This window comes from Pristis pectinata, chromosome 18, assembly GCF_009764475.1.
Source record: "Pristis pectinata isolate sPriPec2 chromosome 18, sPriPec2.1.pri, whole genome shotgun sequence".
NCBI lineage: Eukaryota > Metazoa > Chordata > Chondrichthyes > Rhinopristiformes > Pristidae > Pristis > Pristis pectinata.
In genome coordinates, this window is record NC_067422.1 from 35,664,518 (window position 1) to 35,682,533 (window position 18,016).

The window sequence follows — 18,016 nt, forward strand, 5'->3', positions numbered from 1 at the left end:
GTGTGTGTGTGTGTGTGTGTACTTCACCCCTGTTGCGACTCCCCCCACGTTTCGCAATCACCCTAGCGCGAGTGTGCGAGGGCGTATTTGTTCCTTCACATTCTGTTCCCACGTCGGTCTTTGTGAATAAAATCCTCCTTTTAAAGCACAAAGACTGTGTGTCCAGATAGCTTTATCTTTAAGATACCAAAAGAACCATTCTCATAACAGTACCTGGGCAGTCCCATATTGTCAGGTAGTGTTGTAACTGCACTGTAACAACTTAGCTGGAGGTGCATCTGGTCATGAAATCAACTTCCCGAAATAGCTCCAACTAAAGTCAGCAGATGCGTGTACAAAGCTCTGCCCAGTCACAGTACAATGCTGTTGTCACAAGTGACCACCAGAGGGAATCCTTCCCTGTAGAGCTCATGGGTATTGATTGCACTAAAGTTGAAGACACATCAAACTTTCCAATTGTCTCTAAAACCAGCTTCAGACTGGAAATTACAGGTAAAATTGGCAAGCAGAACGTACATGGACGCTTAAGCATAAAAGTCATTCTGGTTCTCCTGGCAATGCCGAAGAAGTACTGTAGAGTTGGAAGAGTTGTTAAACTAAGGCCAAGTTTTAGGAGATTGCTTTGGAGATAAAAGATTTCATGACGCTATTTGATAAAGGGCAAGGCAGCCCTTCCTGATATTCTGATCAACACAAGGCCCATAACCTTTATCACTAACAGCTGGGTACATCGAAATTATCTGCTGTAATTCCTTCCACATTTCAGAAAGTTATTTGTTGGGCATAAAGTACTTGGGATATCCTGAGTGGGTAAAAAGTGTTATACAAGCACAATGTATTTATTTATTTCCTTAAGTATAATCTGCGGATTCAGCTAAATAGTATTTCTCTGCAATCACTATATCCAATATTTGTATAGCTGATAAGCAAAAGTATGCAAAAAATGAAACAAACTGGGGTGGAAGCATGTCTTCTGTTGTACGTACCTGTTGCATGTGCTTGGTGCTTGTAGATCAGCCCCTCTGTGGGAAGTTATTGAAAGACTTTTTAAAATCTCAATACACCACATTCACCATCTGTAAAGAGCCCACATCCGCCCCCACCAGTCCTTCCCATTTTATGTGGTTTTTGAACCTCCGACAGTCCTTTTTTATGTTTCCTGTCAGTTTATTCTCATTCTTTCTTCCCTTTCTATATCAATTTCTTGGTCATTCTCTCAGGAATTGTCTTAATGTTTTAAAGAAAGTAATTCTGCCCCAGCAATCATAACCAAAGCAAAGTTAAATTAAAGTTATAACCGCGCATAAACTTAGCAAACCTGAAATCAGTAAGCCTAACGGATAGGAGGAAAGTGAAAGCACCTTCTGCAATCACACAACATCTCAAAGAGATTTTCTGACAATTAAATACTCCTTGTGAATAAAAACACAAGATGCTGAGAATACTCAGCAGGTCAGGCAGCATCTGTGGAAAAAGGAACAGAAGTAACTTTTCAGATTAAAGACTCTGCATCAGAACTGACAAAGGATCTCTGACTGAAACGTTACCTCTATTTCTCTCCCCACAGAAGCTATCTGGCCTGCTGAGTGTTCCCAGTGTTTTCTGATCCCGTGCAGCACAGCACACAGACTGTTGCACGATAGGTCGTATCCTTCACTCACTGACATGGGTGCAGGACACAACCTATCATGCAACAGTCTGTGCCTGACGAGGCAAATAGCCATCAATGCACAAAAAGCGCTGGAGGAACTCAGCAGGTCAGGCAGCATCCATGGAGGGAAATAAACAGTCGATGTTTCTGGCCGAGACCCTTCATCAGGACTGGAAAGGAGGAGGGCAGAAGCCAGAATAAGGAGGTGGGAGGGAGGGGGAGGAGCACACGCAGGCAGGGGACAGCCGAGTTCAGGTGATAGGTGAGTCCAGGTGAGAGGGGGAAGATGTAATAAGCTGAGAAGTGATGGGTAGAAGAGGCCAAGGGCTGAAGGAGGAGGAATCCAGTAGGAGAGGGCAGTGGACCATGGAGTAAAGGATGGGGGAGGGGAGGAGAGGAGGTGGACAGGTCATCAAGGTGGGGGAAGGGAGCCACAGGAATAAGGGAAGAGTTTGGGGGAGGGGGGGAAGAAAAAGAAGGGAAGGGGTTACTGGAAGTTAGAGAAATCGATGTTGAGGCCGTCAAGTTGGAGACTCCCGAGGCAGAATATGAGGTGTTGTTCCTCCAACCTGCATCTGGCCTCAACGTGACAGTAGAGGCGGCCCTGGACAGACATGTCAGTATGGGAGTGGGATGTGGAATTGAAGTGGGTGGCCACCGGGAGGTCATGGCTGTTGCGGCAGACCTCCTGTGTCCATACCTGTGACCAATCACCTTATCTATTTCCATGATTTTATAAGCCTCTATAAGGCCACCCTTCGGCCTCCTACACTCCAACGAAAAAATCCAAGCCTATCCAGTCTCTCCTTATAACTCAAACCCTCCAATTCCGGTGACCTCCTTGTAACTGTGACCTGCACCCACTGACATGGAAGACGATAAGCTGATCAACACAATGGCCTGTGTCAGATTTTTCAGTGCTATCTTCTGGAGATGGCGGGTCACCTTGTCCCATTGCATCGTCATCTTGTGTGAAAAGTACCTGAAGTTCAAATAGGTCTTCGGCCTGAAGCATTAATTCAGCTTGTTGTTTCACTGCCAGCTCCATGCTATTATTCAGCAACAGAGACTTCTTTGCCTCACCCTGGTGAGGTGGTTTTAAACGAAAAATGAAGGGAAGACAAGAGAGAAAGGGGGTGGGGGGGGGGGGAGAAAGAAGAAATGAAATAGGACGGGGTTTAAGGAGATGGAGAAGGACAAATGCAAATAGAGAGAAAAATCAAGCAGTCACTCATCAGTGCCTTGAGATCTTTTAACATTAACCGAAAAGAGCAGAAGAGGCTTTGCGTTAGCATCTTACGCAGAAGGCAAATGTTCCAGCAGAGGCCTCTCTCAGCACCTCAGTGCTGGAGCAGCAGTCAGACTGAGAAATAAAACGCAGCAGATACTGGAAATCTGAAATATAAACAGAAAGTGCTGGAAATACTCAGCAGGTCAGGCAGCATCTGTGGAGAGAGAACAGGGTTAACGCTTTAGGTTGCAGACCCTTCATTAGAACTGGGGAAGAGAGAAAACAGGTTAGCCTGACCAAAAGTTATCCACCTGTAATATGACAAGTGCTTGTCTCTCCACTGACTGAGTCTGATCTTCTGGGCTCCGACCTGCATCTCACAGCTTTTACAAGTTCCTGGCTTTGTTTTGTCTCTCTCTTTCTGACTGCTCTCATTAGCCTATCAACCAGATTCCTTCCTCGGCTATTAACACCGTGGCAACACTGGTCTCACGCCATTGGATTTATCCTTTTTGTCCTGTCCATCCCTCCCTCCCTCACCTTCTCTCTAACTTAAAACTAACTTGTTTTTTCTCTTGGTCAGTTCTGAGCTGAAATCTTAATTCAGTTTCTCTCTCCACAGATGCTGCCTGACCTGCTGAATATTTCCAGCACACTAGGTTGCCACCTCAAGTGTTCTGGAGTGCAGCTTGAATTCACAATGTGCTTTGACTGATACCCACAGCTGAGTGGGCTAATGAATCCTGAGCAGGGTGGGTTCTAAGGCTTTGCTGACCAGTCATTAATGGCACCTGGAGGCTAGATCAGTCAGGACTCAGCCCAAAGGAAGAAGAAGTGGGATATAACCCTGCACTGAGAACGAGAAACTTCTTTCTGAGAAATCAGTGAAGTTCAGTGAAGGGTTACTGAATCAGAATCAGGTTTATTATCCCTGTCTTATACGACGTGACATTTGTGGTTTTGCAGCAGCAGTACAGTGCAAAGATATAAAATTACTATAAATTGCAAAATAAATAAATAGTGCGAAGAAAAGAATAACGAGGTAGTGTTCGTGGGTTCATGGACTGTTCAGAAATCTGATGGCAGAGGGGAAGAAGCTGTTCTTAAAATGGTGAGTGTGGGTCTTCAGGCTCCTGTACCTCCTCCCCGATGGTAGTAACGAGAAGAGGGCACGTCCTGGATGGGGAGGTTCCGTAGTGATGGATGCTGCCTTCTTGGGGCACCGCCTCTTGAAGATGTCCTCGATGGTGAGGAGGGTTGTGCCCATGATGGAGCTGACTGAGTCTACAACCCTCTGCAGCCTCTTGCCTAACAGACCCCCAATCAACCAAGCAACCATGGCTGTAACAGGATCACTGGCAGGGTTGATTTAGTCTCTGATCCTGATAATTATTCAGAACAATACTGGGGCTTAGAACAATGAATTGTGAGAGGTAATCTGACCAAGGGGATCAAAACGAAGGGATATACTCTTGGAGTTAGAATTCAGAAAAGAAATGAGAAACTCTTTCTTTTCACAGTAAGCAGAGTAGAAATTGGCAGCTTCTCTCCGAAAGGTTGGGGATAATTGGAGCTTTCAGGGCTGCTAGTTTTTTGTTAGTTATGGGTCTCAAAAGATGTGGAGCTAAAGAATGAGGAACAATGAGTTTCACAGCACTCCACAAGATGTCAGTGCTCAGTCAAATGATAGGAGACTCCAGAGTTCTCAGTATCCATAGCACTCTCTAATCTGCAGGATCCAGCCCTTGGAATACGACTATCCCCTTACGTGAAGACTATTGTCACAGTGCCTGAAGTGATGATTCATTAATTTGCAGAAATGAATGTCTGAGCAGGTTCATAAATCTTTCAAATCTAAAATCTCAGAAGCAGAAACCCAGGCTTGGGTTTTGTTTTCTGGCACAAAGATTCACACCAGGTAATTGTCAGATTGGTTAACGGACACTGCAGGCAGAGCAGTTCATATGTTAAGCAGTTCAATAAATCAGCTATGAAGGGAACAGGATGCAAAGGGAGTCAGGAGATATGGGACTAGTGCAGGGGAGCGGCGCTGAGACAAAACATCCAGGGACCAAATGTCCTCTCCAGCTTCGATTCCTTGTAATGCTCTGTTAAGTTTAATTTTAACTCAACAAAACATAAGCAAATAATTTAGACCAGCATTGCCTTATGGTGCACGATAGGAGCTGCACTGCCTGTTGCGATGTGTTGTGGCTTGAATTGTAGGTGTGGGAATTGGGCTGGTCTGCCTGTAGGCGTGGGAGGTGGGCTGCACTGTTTGTAGGTGTGGGTGGTAGGCTGGACTGCCTGTAGGTGTGGGAGGTAGGCTGGTCTGCCTGTAGGTGTGGGAGAAGGGCAGGTTTGTCTGTAGGTATGGGAGATGGGCTAGTCTGACCGTAGGTGTGGGAGATGGGCTGGTCTAACTGTAGGTGTGGGAGGAGGGCTGCACCGACTGGACTACTGGAGGACCCCTGCGGATTGCTCTCTGGATGTGACCTCCACACTGTTCCATATCCTCAGCACCTGGTGGGTAGTGAGTTTTCCCCTTCCATTTATCAATGGCAGTCTTATATTTATCAAACCTTTTTTGGATTTTCCCCACAAGTTGAACCATTTCTCCACACTTAGTGCTTGTCGCTGTCAAAAAAAATCGAGTACCAATTTTTTGCCTGCTTGTCCCAGTGTGGAACCCTGATTTCCAGACAGGGTAAGGGTTAATTAAAACTAAAAAGCTCGACTGGGCCAGCCACATAAACACTGTGGCTGAGGAAGCAGATCAGAAATTGGGTAGCTTGCGGAAAGTAACTCACCTCCTCACTACCTGAAGCTTTTTCACCATTTACAAGGTACAAAGTATGAAGGAACCCTAATCCTACCTTAGCAACGGAACACTGTGGACCACCTCTTGCACTACCATGGACTCGTGGTTTACTTTTTGCACTACTGTTTTGTTTTGCACAGTTGCTTTCTTCAATTGTTGTATAATTTATGTATAATTTGTCTTCTGCGTGTGGTCTGACCCTAAGTTCCTGTCATGCTACTGCAAGCAAGTTTTTCATTGTACTTGTACCTCACTGTACTTGTGCACACGGCAATAAACTCAACTTGACTTGACTTGTATGGGCGAGTGTAGCTCCAACTGCTCTCCAGGATCTTGACGCCATCCAGGACAAAGCAGCCCACCTGACTGGCACCCCATCCACTGCTCTAAACATGAATTCCATCCACTATAGTACACAGTGGTGCAAATCACATCGACAAAATGCACTGCAGTTACTCACCCAGGCTACTCTCACAGCTCCTCCCAAACCCGTGACTTCTACCAGCAAGAGGAACAAAGGCAGCAGGTGCACAGGAACACCACCACCTTCAGGATCCCCCCACCGACTTGTTCATATTCCCGTTCCTTCCTCATCGCCGGGTCTAAATCCCTCACCAATAGCACCAGGTAGCACCTTCACCAGGAGGACTGCAGCAGTTCAAGAAGGCAGCTCACTACCACCTTTTAAGATAAGATCTTTATTAGTCACATGTACATCGAAACACACAGTGAAATGCATCTTTTGCGTTGAGTGTTCAGGGGGCAGCCCGCAAGTGTCGCCACGCTTCCGGTGTTGATGTAGCACGCCCACAACTTCCTAACCTGTACGTCTTTGGAATGTGGGAGGAAACCAGAGCACCCGGAGGAAACCCACACAGACACGGGGAGAACGTACAAACTCCTTACAGTCAGTGGCCAGAATTGAACCCCGGTCTCTGGTGCTGTAAAGCGTTACGCTAACCGCTACCCTACCGTGCCTGCCCACAGGAGAGCGGTTGGATCTGCACTCACCCATGCAAGTCAAGTCAAATACAATGAAATACAAATCCTTCTTGAGGGAAATTAGGAATAGACTATAAACGTTGGCTTTGTCAGATCTTGAAAAAAGAATAAATAGAAGTTGAAATTCCTATTTGTTGGTCAACAGGTGCCTCTCACACTTGAGGTACCAAGCCAGCCCAGTTCAATGCCAACATGGACCGTGACCAATGCAACATCCTACTGTCAGTCAAGGCAGTAGTTAAGTGCTGCCCACAGTGATAATTTTTTTAATATTTCAAAAATAAACTTTATTCATAGTAGAAATATATATACAAAAGAATGAACACAATGCAAAGCTTTTTACATTCTTTGTGTCATTTGGTCAATATATTCAGTAGTGTTAGCCCAACTTTGTTTTGTACATAGCACCATTGCCTCTCAAATGGCCCCTTTGGGTGGTCCACCCTTCCATTGTTTGAGGGGTTTCCCCACCGGACTCAGCGCCTCCATGTGCAGTAGCTGAAGGAGCCCAGACTGTGGTCCTTCCCCACAGAGCCTTTGTATTGGCTTGCCCGAGCTTCAGTGCATACCTCAGCACGTACTCCTGCAGCTCGGACTGTGCCGGTCGGCAGCATTCCTTTACGGACATCTCACTGTGCTGCAAGACCGACAAGTTTCAGGCAGACCAAAGGGCGTCTTTCACCGAGTTGATGACCTTCCAGCAGCACTTGATGTCTGTCTCTGCAAATCACCTTGGGACCCTTCCTGATTACTGAAAGTACATGACTTTAGCCAACAGCTGAGGACGTGTGTTTAACAGAGGTACTCCCAACACAGGGTTCAAACAACTGTCACTGTGTAGGACCACACTTGAAGAAAGGCCTCTCAGCAAGGAGCAGAAGCTTCCCCACCCCTGCGGAACTGAGCCTTGTGCTCCCATCGAGCGAGATTTTGGTGCTTCCGCAATCAATCTCAATTTGCAACTTCCGAGAGTAGGGAATGTAATTGGGCAGTAAATAGAAGAGAATATCTGGGGCTAGCAATCCTGCCAGCCATGGCGTGAAAGCTAAAGATTAACGCGACAGTTGCTGCCATCTGCCGTCCTCAGACGTAACTCCTCTGTCATTATCTGAAATACTCAGGACGCCATCTGTTAACGATGGAGATCACCATATTGCCACGTATTGCCACGTGACATTTGGCGTCCTATACAGGCCCAGTAGAAATGTTAATGTTGCAAATTCTGATTAACCATAGCAACGAGAAAATGAGAATCTTGCCCCCCAGAGTTATTAGATTCTACTGTGCTGCTGCTTATCTGTGGAGAGAGGCCTATTGCTTAATTACATTAACCCCTCGATGTTTAAACAGCTTCTGAAAGCAATCAATCAGATGTTGCCTAGCTTACCAGGGTATGTCCCTGGAGAACCATCTCCCCTACCCAGCTATTGTTGAAGGAGGAGCCCTTGAACATAGCCTCAGACCCTGCCTCCTGACTTTCAGTCTAAAAGTCATCAGAGGGTCAAATCCAGCCCTATGTGTCAAGTGATAAGCCTTCTGGCAAATCAAAGATCTAACTGAATAAATTCACTGCAAGGATTTGTCAAAAGCCTTTTATTAGTTCTGGCAAATCCTCTCAGGCTGAGTTAACAAAGAAAGCTAGGAACAGCAGAGCAGATTTTGGACCATTCACCCCCTCAAGCTCGCTCTGTTGTTCAGCTGAAGCAGGGTGTTCTGTATCTTGATCTCATTTATGTATCTCAGCTCGATATCTCTTATGATAAAACCCTGTTGATTCCAGTCTCCTGAAACTCCAGTTGATCTCTAACATAACAAGCTTTGGGGTGACTGGGTTCTGGATTCTGGGCATCTAAAACAAGAGGACACAGTGCAGAAGAGGTTCATCAGGACGTTGCCTGCAGTAGAGAGTATCAGCTACAAAGAGAGGTTAGACAGATTGTTTCCTCTGGAGTGTCGGAGGCTGAGGGGGCGACCTGATAGAAGCTTATCACATTCTGGGAGGCATGGACTGGGTAGACAGTCAAAATCTTTTTCCCAGGATGGAGAAGTCCTACAGTAGAGGGCATAGCTTTAAGATGAGAGGGGGAAAAGTTTAAGGGAGATTTATGAGGCAAGTTTTGTTACACAGAGTGGTGGGTGCCTGGAATGTGCTGCCGGGGGAGGCGGTGGAAGCAGATACGGTAGCAATATTTAAGAGGCATTTAGACAGACACGTGTACAGGCTGGGAACGGAGGGATACGGGTGATGTGCAGGCAGATGGGATCAGTATAGGTTGGCATAATGGTTGGCACAGACATTGTGGGCTGAAGGGCCTATGTGTCTGCTTACTGTTCAATGTTCTACAGGTTTAAGGTGAGTGGAAGGAATTTGAAATGAGATCTGAAGGGAAAATTCATCACAGAGAGAGTGGGTGATATCTGGAACTCGCTGCCAGAGGAGGTGGTGGAGTCAGAATCAATCACTACATTTAAGAGGCATTTGGACAGGCATTTAAATAGGCAAGGTGGAACATGGACCTAATGCGAGCAAATTTGATTCGTATAAATGGGCAAACAGGTTAGCATGGAAGTGATGGACGGAAGGGCCTGCTTCTGTGCTATATGATTCAATGACATCAACTCTTCTGTGAAAAATGTGCGTCTTTCTTGGTGTATGGCCTGGTTTTAACTTTAGGTTCATTTGTTTTTGATTCCACACAAGAGGAATTCATCATGCTCTACTTACCAGAAAGGCTTGCAGCTCTAAAACACCATTCACAATGTCCTGAAGTATCTCACAGCCAATTAAATACTTTTAAATCACAGTATCTCAGGAAGTACACTGACTTGCACACAAGGGCATTGTGGGGGAAGGGTAGAGATTGGAGGGCGGGGGGAGACGGGGGGTATTGTTCTGAACCTTGCATTAATTAGGGCATGCCTGAGCTCCTGGACAGCATCATAAGCATCGCTGTCATCACATCCCTCTTCATCATCATTGTACTCTCCATCCCCCTTCTCAGAACCATCCACAGACAACCAACTCTTTGGCCTCGGTCCTCCTGCAGGTCCAACGGTCAGTGCTGTACAATGGTGTTCAGTGCAACCATTCTGGAGATCCTGTGAAGGGCATCTCCAGATCTGTCCAGCCACCCAAAGTGCCCAAAGGCAGTCTCACTCCCTGATAAATAGGACTGACTCCTTAGCCTTGTTCTGACAGTGCAACACTGATCTCTCCAGCCTGAAGTCCCACACCACCAGGTTCAAGAACAGCTACTTCCTTTCAACCATTCCGTTCTTGAACCAACCTGCACAACCCTAATCACTGCCTCAGTATAGCAACACTTTGACCACTCTGATCACTTTACACTAAAATGGACTTTCTTTTTTTGTTCTAATTGTGTTTTTTCCAGTAAGAATTGTGTATAAATTTATGTTTTTCTTGTGACTGCTGCTTATCTGATGCTATGTGCCTGTGATGCTGCTGCAAGTAAGTTTTTCATTGTACCTGTGCGTACATGTACATGTGCATGTGACAATAAACTCGACTTTGACTTTGACGATGCTTGCAGTGAGGAGGGTGAAAGAAGGACTTGGGGAAAGTAGATGTAACTCACACCACTTCCCACTTCTCCTCCATTGACCCACTTTCACCCATTCAGCATTGAGATATAGATAGAGTCACAGAGAGATGCAGCACGGAAACAGATCTTCTGAGACATGGAATAACAGGCCACTGAGTCCGTGCCGAACATCAAAGACCCATTTTTCACTAATCCTACATTAATCCCATTTTATTCTCCTCAGATTGTCATCAACTTCCCCCAGATTCTACTACTCACCTACACATTAGGGGCAATTTACACCAGCAAATTAACCTTTGGGACGTGAGAGGAAGTCAGGACGAGTTTATTGTTAAATACTGCTACTTAGAAGAAACTTACTTGCAGCAACATCACAAGCACGTAGCATTAGAGACACAACATTTACAAGAAAACCATAAATTAAAGATAAATTATATAAAATTATACAAAAAAGAACACGATTAGAACAAAAAAAACCGAGTCCATTGTAGTGCAAAGCAGCCAAAGCAGTGATAAGTGTCGCTACACTGAGGCAGTGATTAGGGTTGTGCAGGATGGTTCAAGAACTGAATGGTTGAAGGGAAGTAGCTGTTCCTGAACCTGGTTGTGTGGGGCTTCTGTACCTCCTGCCCGATGTTGTTGTGAGAAAATGGCATGGCCCGGATGGAGGGGATCTTTGATGATAGAAACCAGAGTCCCTGGAGGAAACTCACCTTGTCAGAGCAAGAATGTGTAAACTCCACACAGACAGCACCCAAGATCAACCCAGGTCTCGGGTGCTCTGAGGCAGTGGCTCTGCCAGCTGTGTCACTGTGCTGCCCACGTCCACTTGTCACCTATTGACCCACTTTCACCCATTTGACGTGGTAATGGCTTCTCACAGACACCTCTTGAATGTAGGGCATTCATGGGAGCACTGATGCAGGGTCGACCCAAAACATTGACTTACACGTTTTGCCTCCACAGAGGCTGACTGACCCACTGAGTATTTGGAGTATCGTGTGAAGTTCTGGTCACCACATTACAGAAAGAACGTGAAGGCTTTGGACAGAGAGCAGAGGAGGTTCACTGGGACATTGCCTGGATTAGACAGTATTCGTTATAAGGAGAGGTTGGACAAACTTGGATTGTTTTCGCTGGAATGTTTGAGGCTGAGGGGCGACCTGATAGAATTATATAAAATAATGAGAGGCATAGATAGAGGAGGTAGCCTGAGTCTTTATCCCAGGGCGGAAATGTCAAATACTTGAGGACATAGATTTAAGACGAGAGGGGGAAGGTGTAAAAAAGAATAACAAGGCAAGTTTTTAAACACTAGGTGCCCGGAACACACTGCCAGAGGTAGTGGTAGGAAGCAGAAACAGTAGCAACGTTTCAGAGGCATTTAGACAGGCACATGAACAGGCAGGGAACGGAGGATGTAGACCAGATGGGATTAGTGGTCATGGTCAGCGCAGACGTTGCAGGCTGAAGGGCCTGTTCCCGTGCTGTAGTATGTTTAATGTTCTTCCAACATTCTGCTTTTTCTTTGTTCCGGATTCCAACATCTGCAGTTTCTTTTGTCAGGGTCCCTAATGGGCATCGTCTGCTGATTCCGGAGTGGGTGTGGCCCTCCTCTCTGAGCAGCCAGCCAATGCGTACTTTAGAATTGAGGGAGCTTGCACTGTCTCAGGACCAAGGTGCCGTGACTTTTACCTTCTTCAGAAACTTCCATCCCCTTGCAATACACCCCACCTTGTGACAAATTTAGTGTCAGACCACTCTCAGCAGACATGCTAAAGCCGGGTGGCTCCCTTAACATCAATTGCACGGCCTTCTGTACTCACATGACCTATGGTGTCCTGTCGAACCCCTGGTGATCTGGCTGTGAAGAAGGCCACGCTACCATTACCATCCATGTGGGCCTGTTCCCTGCTTACACTTTGGAACTATGCCCTGAGTGAAACTGCCTCATATTTACAAGCATCATCTCCATAAAGATAGGTTGTGCTCCCCCAAATATCAGATATTAAATAGTTTCTCATCAGCAGTTCCATTCAGGAAGCATCTGCTCCAGGAAGGTCTTGATGTGCCACCCTTTGGACAGGGTCTGACTATGCACTTGCCAACCATTTCCTCAGGTCCCTGGTTACCCATACTAAACCTGCAGCTCCTAAAAATCTCCAACTCGCTGAAGTGGAAAGTCCCTTGAAGGTTTTTTCTGTGTCCTCTGTATGAAGTCTTGCCCATAGTTCATGGCGCTAGTAGACTCACCAACATCTCATGCCCTCTCCCTGACCAACAGCAATAATCTCCTCTTCCTCTCCTCCTGTATCACTCTATCCTCGCCTCTCTTTTGTGAGTCCTCCTCTGGGTTCTTGACAATGTTGTTTGCCTTTGAGGGAACATTTTCCAACTCGCTCCATATACAGGACAAATGCCCAAATCTTTTCATACTTCTTGAGCACTCCAGCATACTAAGGGTGTGATTGCAATGGAGAACAGACATGATTTCACTAGAGAGAGTGCAGTAGAGATTCACCAGACATTGGCTGGGGTGGAGCGTTTCAGTTATGAGGAGAGCCTGGTTTGTTTTCCTTGGAGTGGAGAAGGCTGAAGGGAGACCTGATAAAGGCATACAACATTAGAGGGGTATAAATGGGAAAAATACTGGGAAACATACCCTCAATAGAGATGTCTAAAACTAGAAGGCAAATGTTTTAAGGTGAGGGGCAGGAGGTTTAGAGGGGGACCTGAGGAAGAACTTTTCCACCCAGAGCATGGTTCAAATCTGGAATGCACTGCATGGTAGAGGTGGTGGAGGCAGGAATTCTCACAGCGTTTAGGACATACAGTATCTTGATGAGCGTTTGATAGTGCATGCTGGTTAATGTGATGTGTATAGATGGGTACTTGATGGTCAGCATGGCCATCAGGCCTTAAGACATAGGAGCAGAATTAGGCCATTCAGCCCATCGAGTCTGCTCCGCCATTTAATCATGGCTGATTTTTTTTCCCCTCTCAACCCCATTCTCCTACCTTCTCCCCGTAACCTTTGACGCTCTCACTAATCAAAAACCTATCAACCTCCGCTTTAAATATACCCAATGACTTGGCCTCCACGTCCGTCTGTGGCAACGAATTCCGCAGATTCACCACCCCCTGGCTAAAGAAATTCCTCCTCATCTCAGTTCTAAAGGGATGTCCTTTTATTCTGAGTTTGTGCCTTCTAGTCCTAGACTCTCCCATTACTGGAAACATCCTCTCCACGTCCACTCTATCCAGGCTTTTCAACTGTGGGCCAAAGGGCCTATTCCTTGACTCTATATACCCCTTACCTCCAGTGTCTGTCATCATCACTGCTCTAGCTAAAAACTTTTGTCTATTTCCCACACCAATCACTCTGCTCTCGATGACAAGATAAAATGTTCTGGGCAAACTAATGGAGCTAATGGCTGACCTGACGGTTTAATGGGAGAGGCTGCAGAAATAGTGGATGCACTATTTGTAACCAATCAAAATTCCTCGGATTCTGGTCGTCCCAGTGGATTGGGAAACCAGAAATATAACATTACTATTCAAGAGAGGAGGGAGAGACAAAGCAGGAAACTGGCATCTGCCATTGGGAAAATCCTGGAATCACTTATTAAGGAAGCATTAGTAGGACATTTAGAAAATCATGTAACAGTCAAATTCAGAAGGGTCTTGTAAATGGGACGTCATGTTTGGAAAATTTATTCGAGTTCTTTGAGGATGTAACAAACAGGGTGGATAATGGGGAACCAGTAGGTGTAATGTGTTTCGATTTCCAGAAGGCATTCAGCCAGGTGCCACATCAGAGATTATTGCATGTACGGTTGAGAGTAATATTTAGGCATGGATAGAGAAGTGGCTAAATAAGAGGATGCAAAGACTTGGGAAAATGGGTCATTTTCAGATTGGCCCCATTACTAAGTGGGGTGCACAAGGATCAGTACTGGGGTCTTCACTGTTTATAATCTATATTAATAACATGAATGAAGGGACCAAGATTTGCTGACAATACAAAGGTGGGTGGGTTAGCAAGTTGCAAGGAGAACACAATGAGCCTGCAAAGGGATGTAGCTAGGTTAAGTGAATGGGCAAGAAATTGGCCGATGGAGTATAAAGTGGAAAAAAAGTGAGTTTATCCACTTTGGAAGAAAGTCTGTAAAATCAAATTATTATTTAAATAGAGCAAGACTATAGAATTGTGTGATACAAAGGGATCTGGTGATCCTGATACATGAAGCACAAAAGGTTGGAATACAGGTACCAGAAGTAATTAGCGAGGCTAATGGACTGTTGGCCTTTATTGCAAAGGGTATGGGGTATAAAAGTTCTGAGGGAAATTAACAGGGTGCTGATGAGACCACACCTGGAGTATGATGCACAGTATTGATCCCTATAGTTACGGAAGGATGTGCTTGCATTGAAGACAGTGCAGAGAAAGTTCGTTGGGTTGATTCCTGGGATGAAGGTTGACACATGAAGAGAGGTTGATCATTTTGAGCATATTGATATTTAGAAGAATGAGAGTGATCTTATCTAAGATTCTGAGGAGGATTGACAGGGTGGATGCTAAGGAAGATTAAGAGAAAATTCTTCTCCAAGAAGGTTGTGACTCTTTGGAATACTCGACTGCAGAGAGTTGTGGAGACGGAGTCATTGAATCTATTCAAGGCAGAGATTGACTGACATTTGGGAAATTGGTCAATTGGTAAATTGGTTTATTATTGTCACATGTACTGAGGCAGAGTGAAAAACATTGTTTTGTATGTCGTCCATACAGATCATTTCATTACAACAGTGCTTTGAGGTTGCACAAAGGAAAATAACAGAATGCAGAATAAAGTGTAAGAGTTACAGAGAAAGTGCAGTGCAGGCAGAAATAAGGTGCAAGGTCATAACGAGATAGATTGTGAGGCCAAGAGTCTATCTTATCTTACCAAGGGACCGTTCAATAGCTTTATAACAGTGGGATAGAAGCTGTCCTAGTGGTACGTGCTCTCAGGCTTTTGTATCTTCTGCCCGATGGGAGGGGAGAGAAGAGAGAATGTCCGGGGTGGGCGGGGTCTTTGATTATGTTGGCTGCTTTACCAAGGCAGTGAGAGATATAGACAGAGTCTGTGGAGGAGGGGCTGTGGTGAGCTGTGTCCACAAATCTCTGAAATACAATAGAGTCAAAGGATATGAGGAGAGAGCAGGAAAGTGGTGTTGAGCCCAAGATTGGATCGTCCATAATCTTACTGAATTACAGAATGGGCTCAAGTAGCTGATTGGCCTGTTCCTGCTTCTGATACTTATGTTGTTTTCAGTAGGACTAACAGGATTATCCTTCAAATAAACCAGCACAGATTCGATGAACTGAATGGTCATCTGTCTTGTACTATCTCTGGTCCTGTGATTGCCAACAATTTCCTCAGCCCTTCTATTTTCATTGCAACGATAAAGACAAGGACGGCAAATGCTGTGGTGCAGATCAGGGATGCACTTACGTGTGATTGGCTGTGTGAAGTCAGGTGAAGATTCTCTGTTGCAGTAGTAACTGGACATGCCAATGATACAAGGATTTGTGAACTCTTGCTGTTGATAAAATAGATTATTTAAGACATGACAACATGTCATTAAATTTAATTTTTGGCTCAAGGGCAGGTAACTTGCACATTTATAGGACACTGGAGGGGAAATATGCCTGGTTAAAGAATCCTACTATCTGTCAAAAGAATTTAGTCAGAGTTGAGAAAATCAGATTCACACGTGACCAGTGCCCCTTCGCTACACTGCAGCATAATTGGAATTGCTGGCTTTATTTATTGAAAAAAAAACAAACATTTAATCAGCAGAATTGTTTCCTGGACCTGCCTCTCTGACCAAGATCCTGGCCACCTGTTCCAACACTTTTTTGTGGCTCAATGGCAAATGTTGTATGATAACGCTTTTGCAAAGAGCCTTGGGCCATTTTTACGACATTAAAAGCTTTACATGAAAATGAGTTTTGTGGATGATACAAAAGAAGTGCTTTGATGCTCTGTGTGGATTTTTTTCTATGGCTGATTCAGATTATGATAAGCAGGCATTGGTAACATTCGGGCTGCCCGATGCAAACTTCAGTTTCCACAGGCAAGCATGCAATCCCTATGAGCGAAAATCTGCTTGTAAAATACCTCGAATCGGCAGATACCAAGCAAACAATGAACTCCTTTACTGGGAAGATGTGTACTGGAAGCTATTCCCTTTCTTTCTGACTGATAAAACAAAACACAGTGGACTGACAGAATATTGACCGAGGCAATAAACCACCCTTTGTATTTCTTAATCATGGAATCAAATGCCACAAAGGAAGTCCATTCAGCCCATTGTGTCATTACTTGCCGTTCAGAAGAACTCTCCTATTCGTCGCACTGCCCCTGTTCTATCTCCACAGCCCTGCAGTTTCTTTTCTTTTTGAAAGCTATAACTGAATCTTCTTCCACTGCCCTGTCAGGTAGTGCTTTCCACGTGATCATAATTTGTCCACCTATCACTGCTCGGCTTTCCCCTCCTATATATTGGGCTTCCCCTTTTCCTGTCTTCAGTCCTGAAGAAGGTTCCTGACCCGAAACGTTGACCGCTTGCTTTTCTCCACGGATGCTGCCTGGCCTGCTGAGTTCCTCCAGCATCATCGTGTTTCTCATTTAGATTCCAGCATCTGCAGTCCCTTGTTTCTCTACAATAATTCACTGTGTGAAAATAACCCCTCTTTGTTTTGGCCTTTTGCTCATTATCTTTAATCAGTGCTCTTCTACTGGAAACAATGTCTCCCTCCACTAAAAAAAGTTTCATAATTTTGAACACCTCATTAAATCTCCCCCTCGTGTTCTCTTCTCTGAGGAGAACAACAATAGCTTCTCCAAACTCACCAACTGGAATCTCTCATCTATCGTGGTCTCCTGATAATTCCTCTCTGCAATCTGGGCAGGGGCTTTGTTCACCACTTTGTGTGGTTCATCACGGACACACTACTCAAAGCAGGACTTTGGAACTTTTACATATTTAAAACAGACAAAATAGAGTGAAGTTCCTTCATGAACCTAGAATGTAGAACATAGAACAGTACAGCACAATACAGGCCCTTTGGCCCACAACGTTATGCCAACCCTTAAACCTCGCCTGACTATCTAACCTCTTCCTCCCACATATCCTTCTATTTTAAATTCCTCCATATGCTTATCTAGTAATCTCTTGAATTCGACCAATGTACCTGCCTCCACCACTGCCACAGGCAGCGCATTCCATGCCCCAACCACTCTCTGGGTAAAAAACCTCCCTCTGATATCTCCTAAACGATATTTGCTTCATTTCACGATTCTATGAGGACAAAAGAGCAAATTTGGGAAAAGCTGAGAACAACAAGCTGTCTCTAGGTTTCAGACATCTCTTGCTTTCGACATCTGGGGCAGCTGTTCGATTAGATCTACCACAAACCAGAGGAAAGTGAGCACAGATGTAGTGTTAAACAGTAGCATGGAATTCAAAAACATTGTTAGCCAGGCTTTTCCTGGCACAGCTTTCTATTGGGATATTTTGCTCACAGTGATACAATAGATTTCAGCATGATGCAGTAACCTTTGATAAACATAGTTTATGGGTCCCTTACCAAGTGAGAAAACATTCAGGCTATATCACCTCATCCACTATAATATGCCCATCATGGTAACTAGCCCCTTGTGACCTCTAATGCAATGTATATTGATTTTGGCTCTCTTATT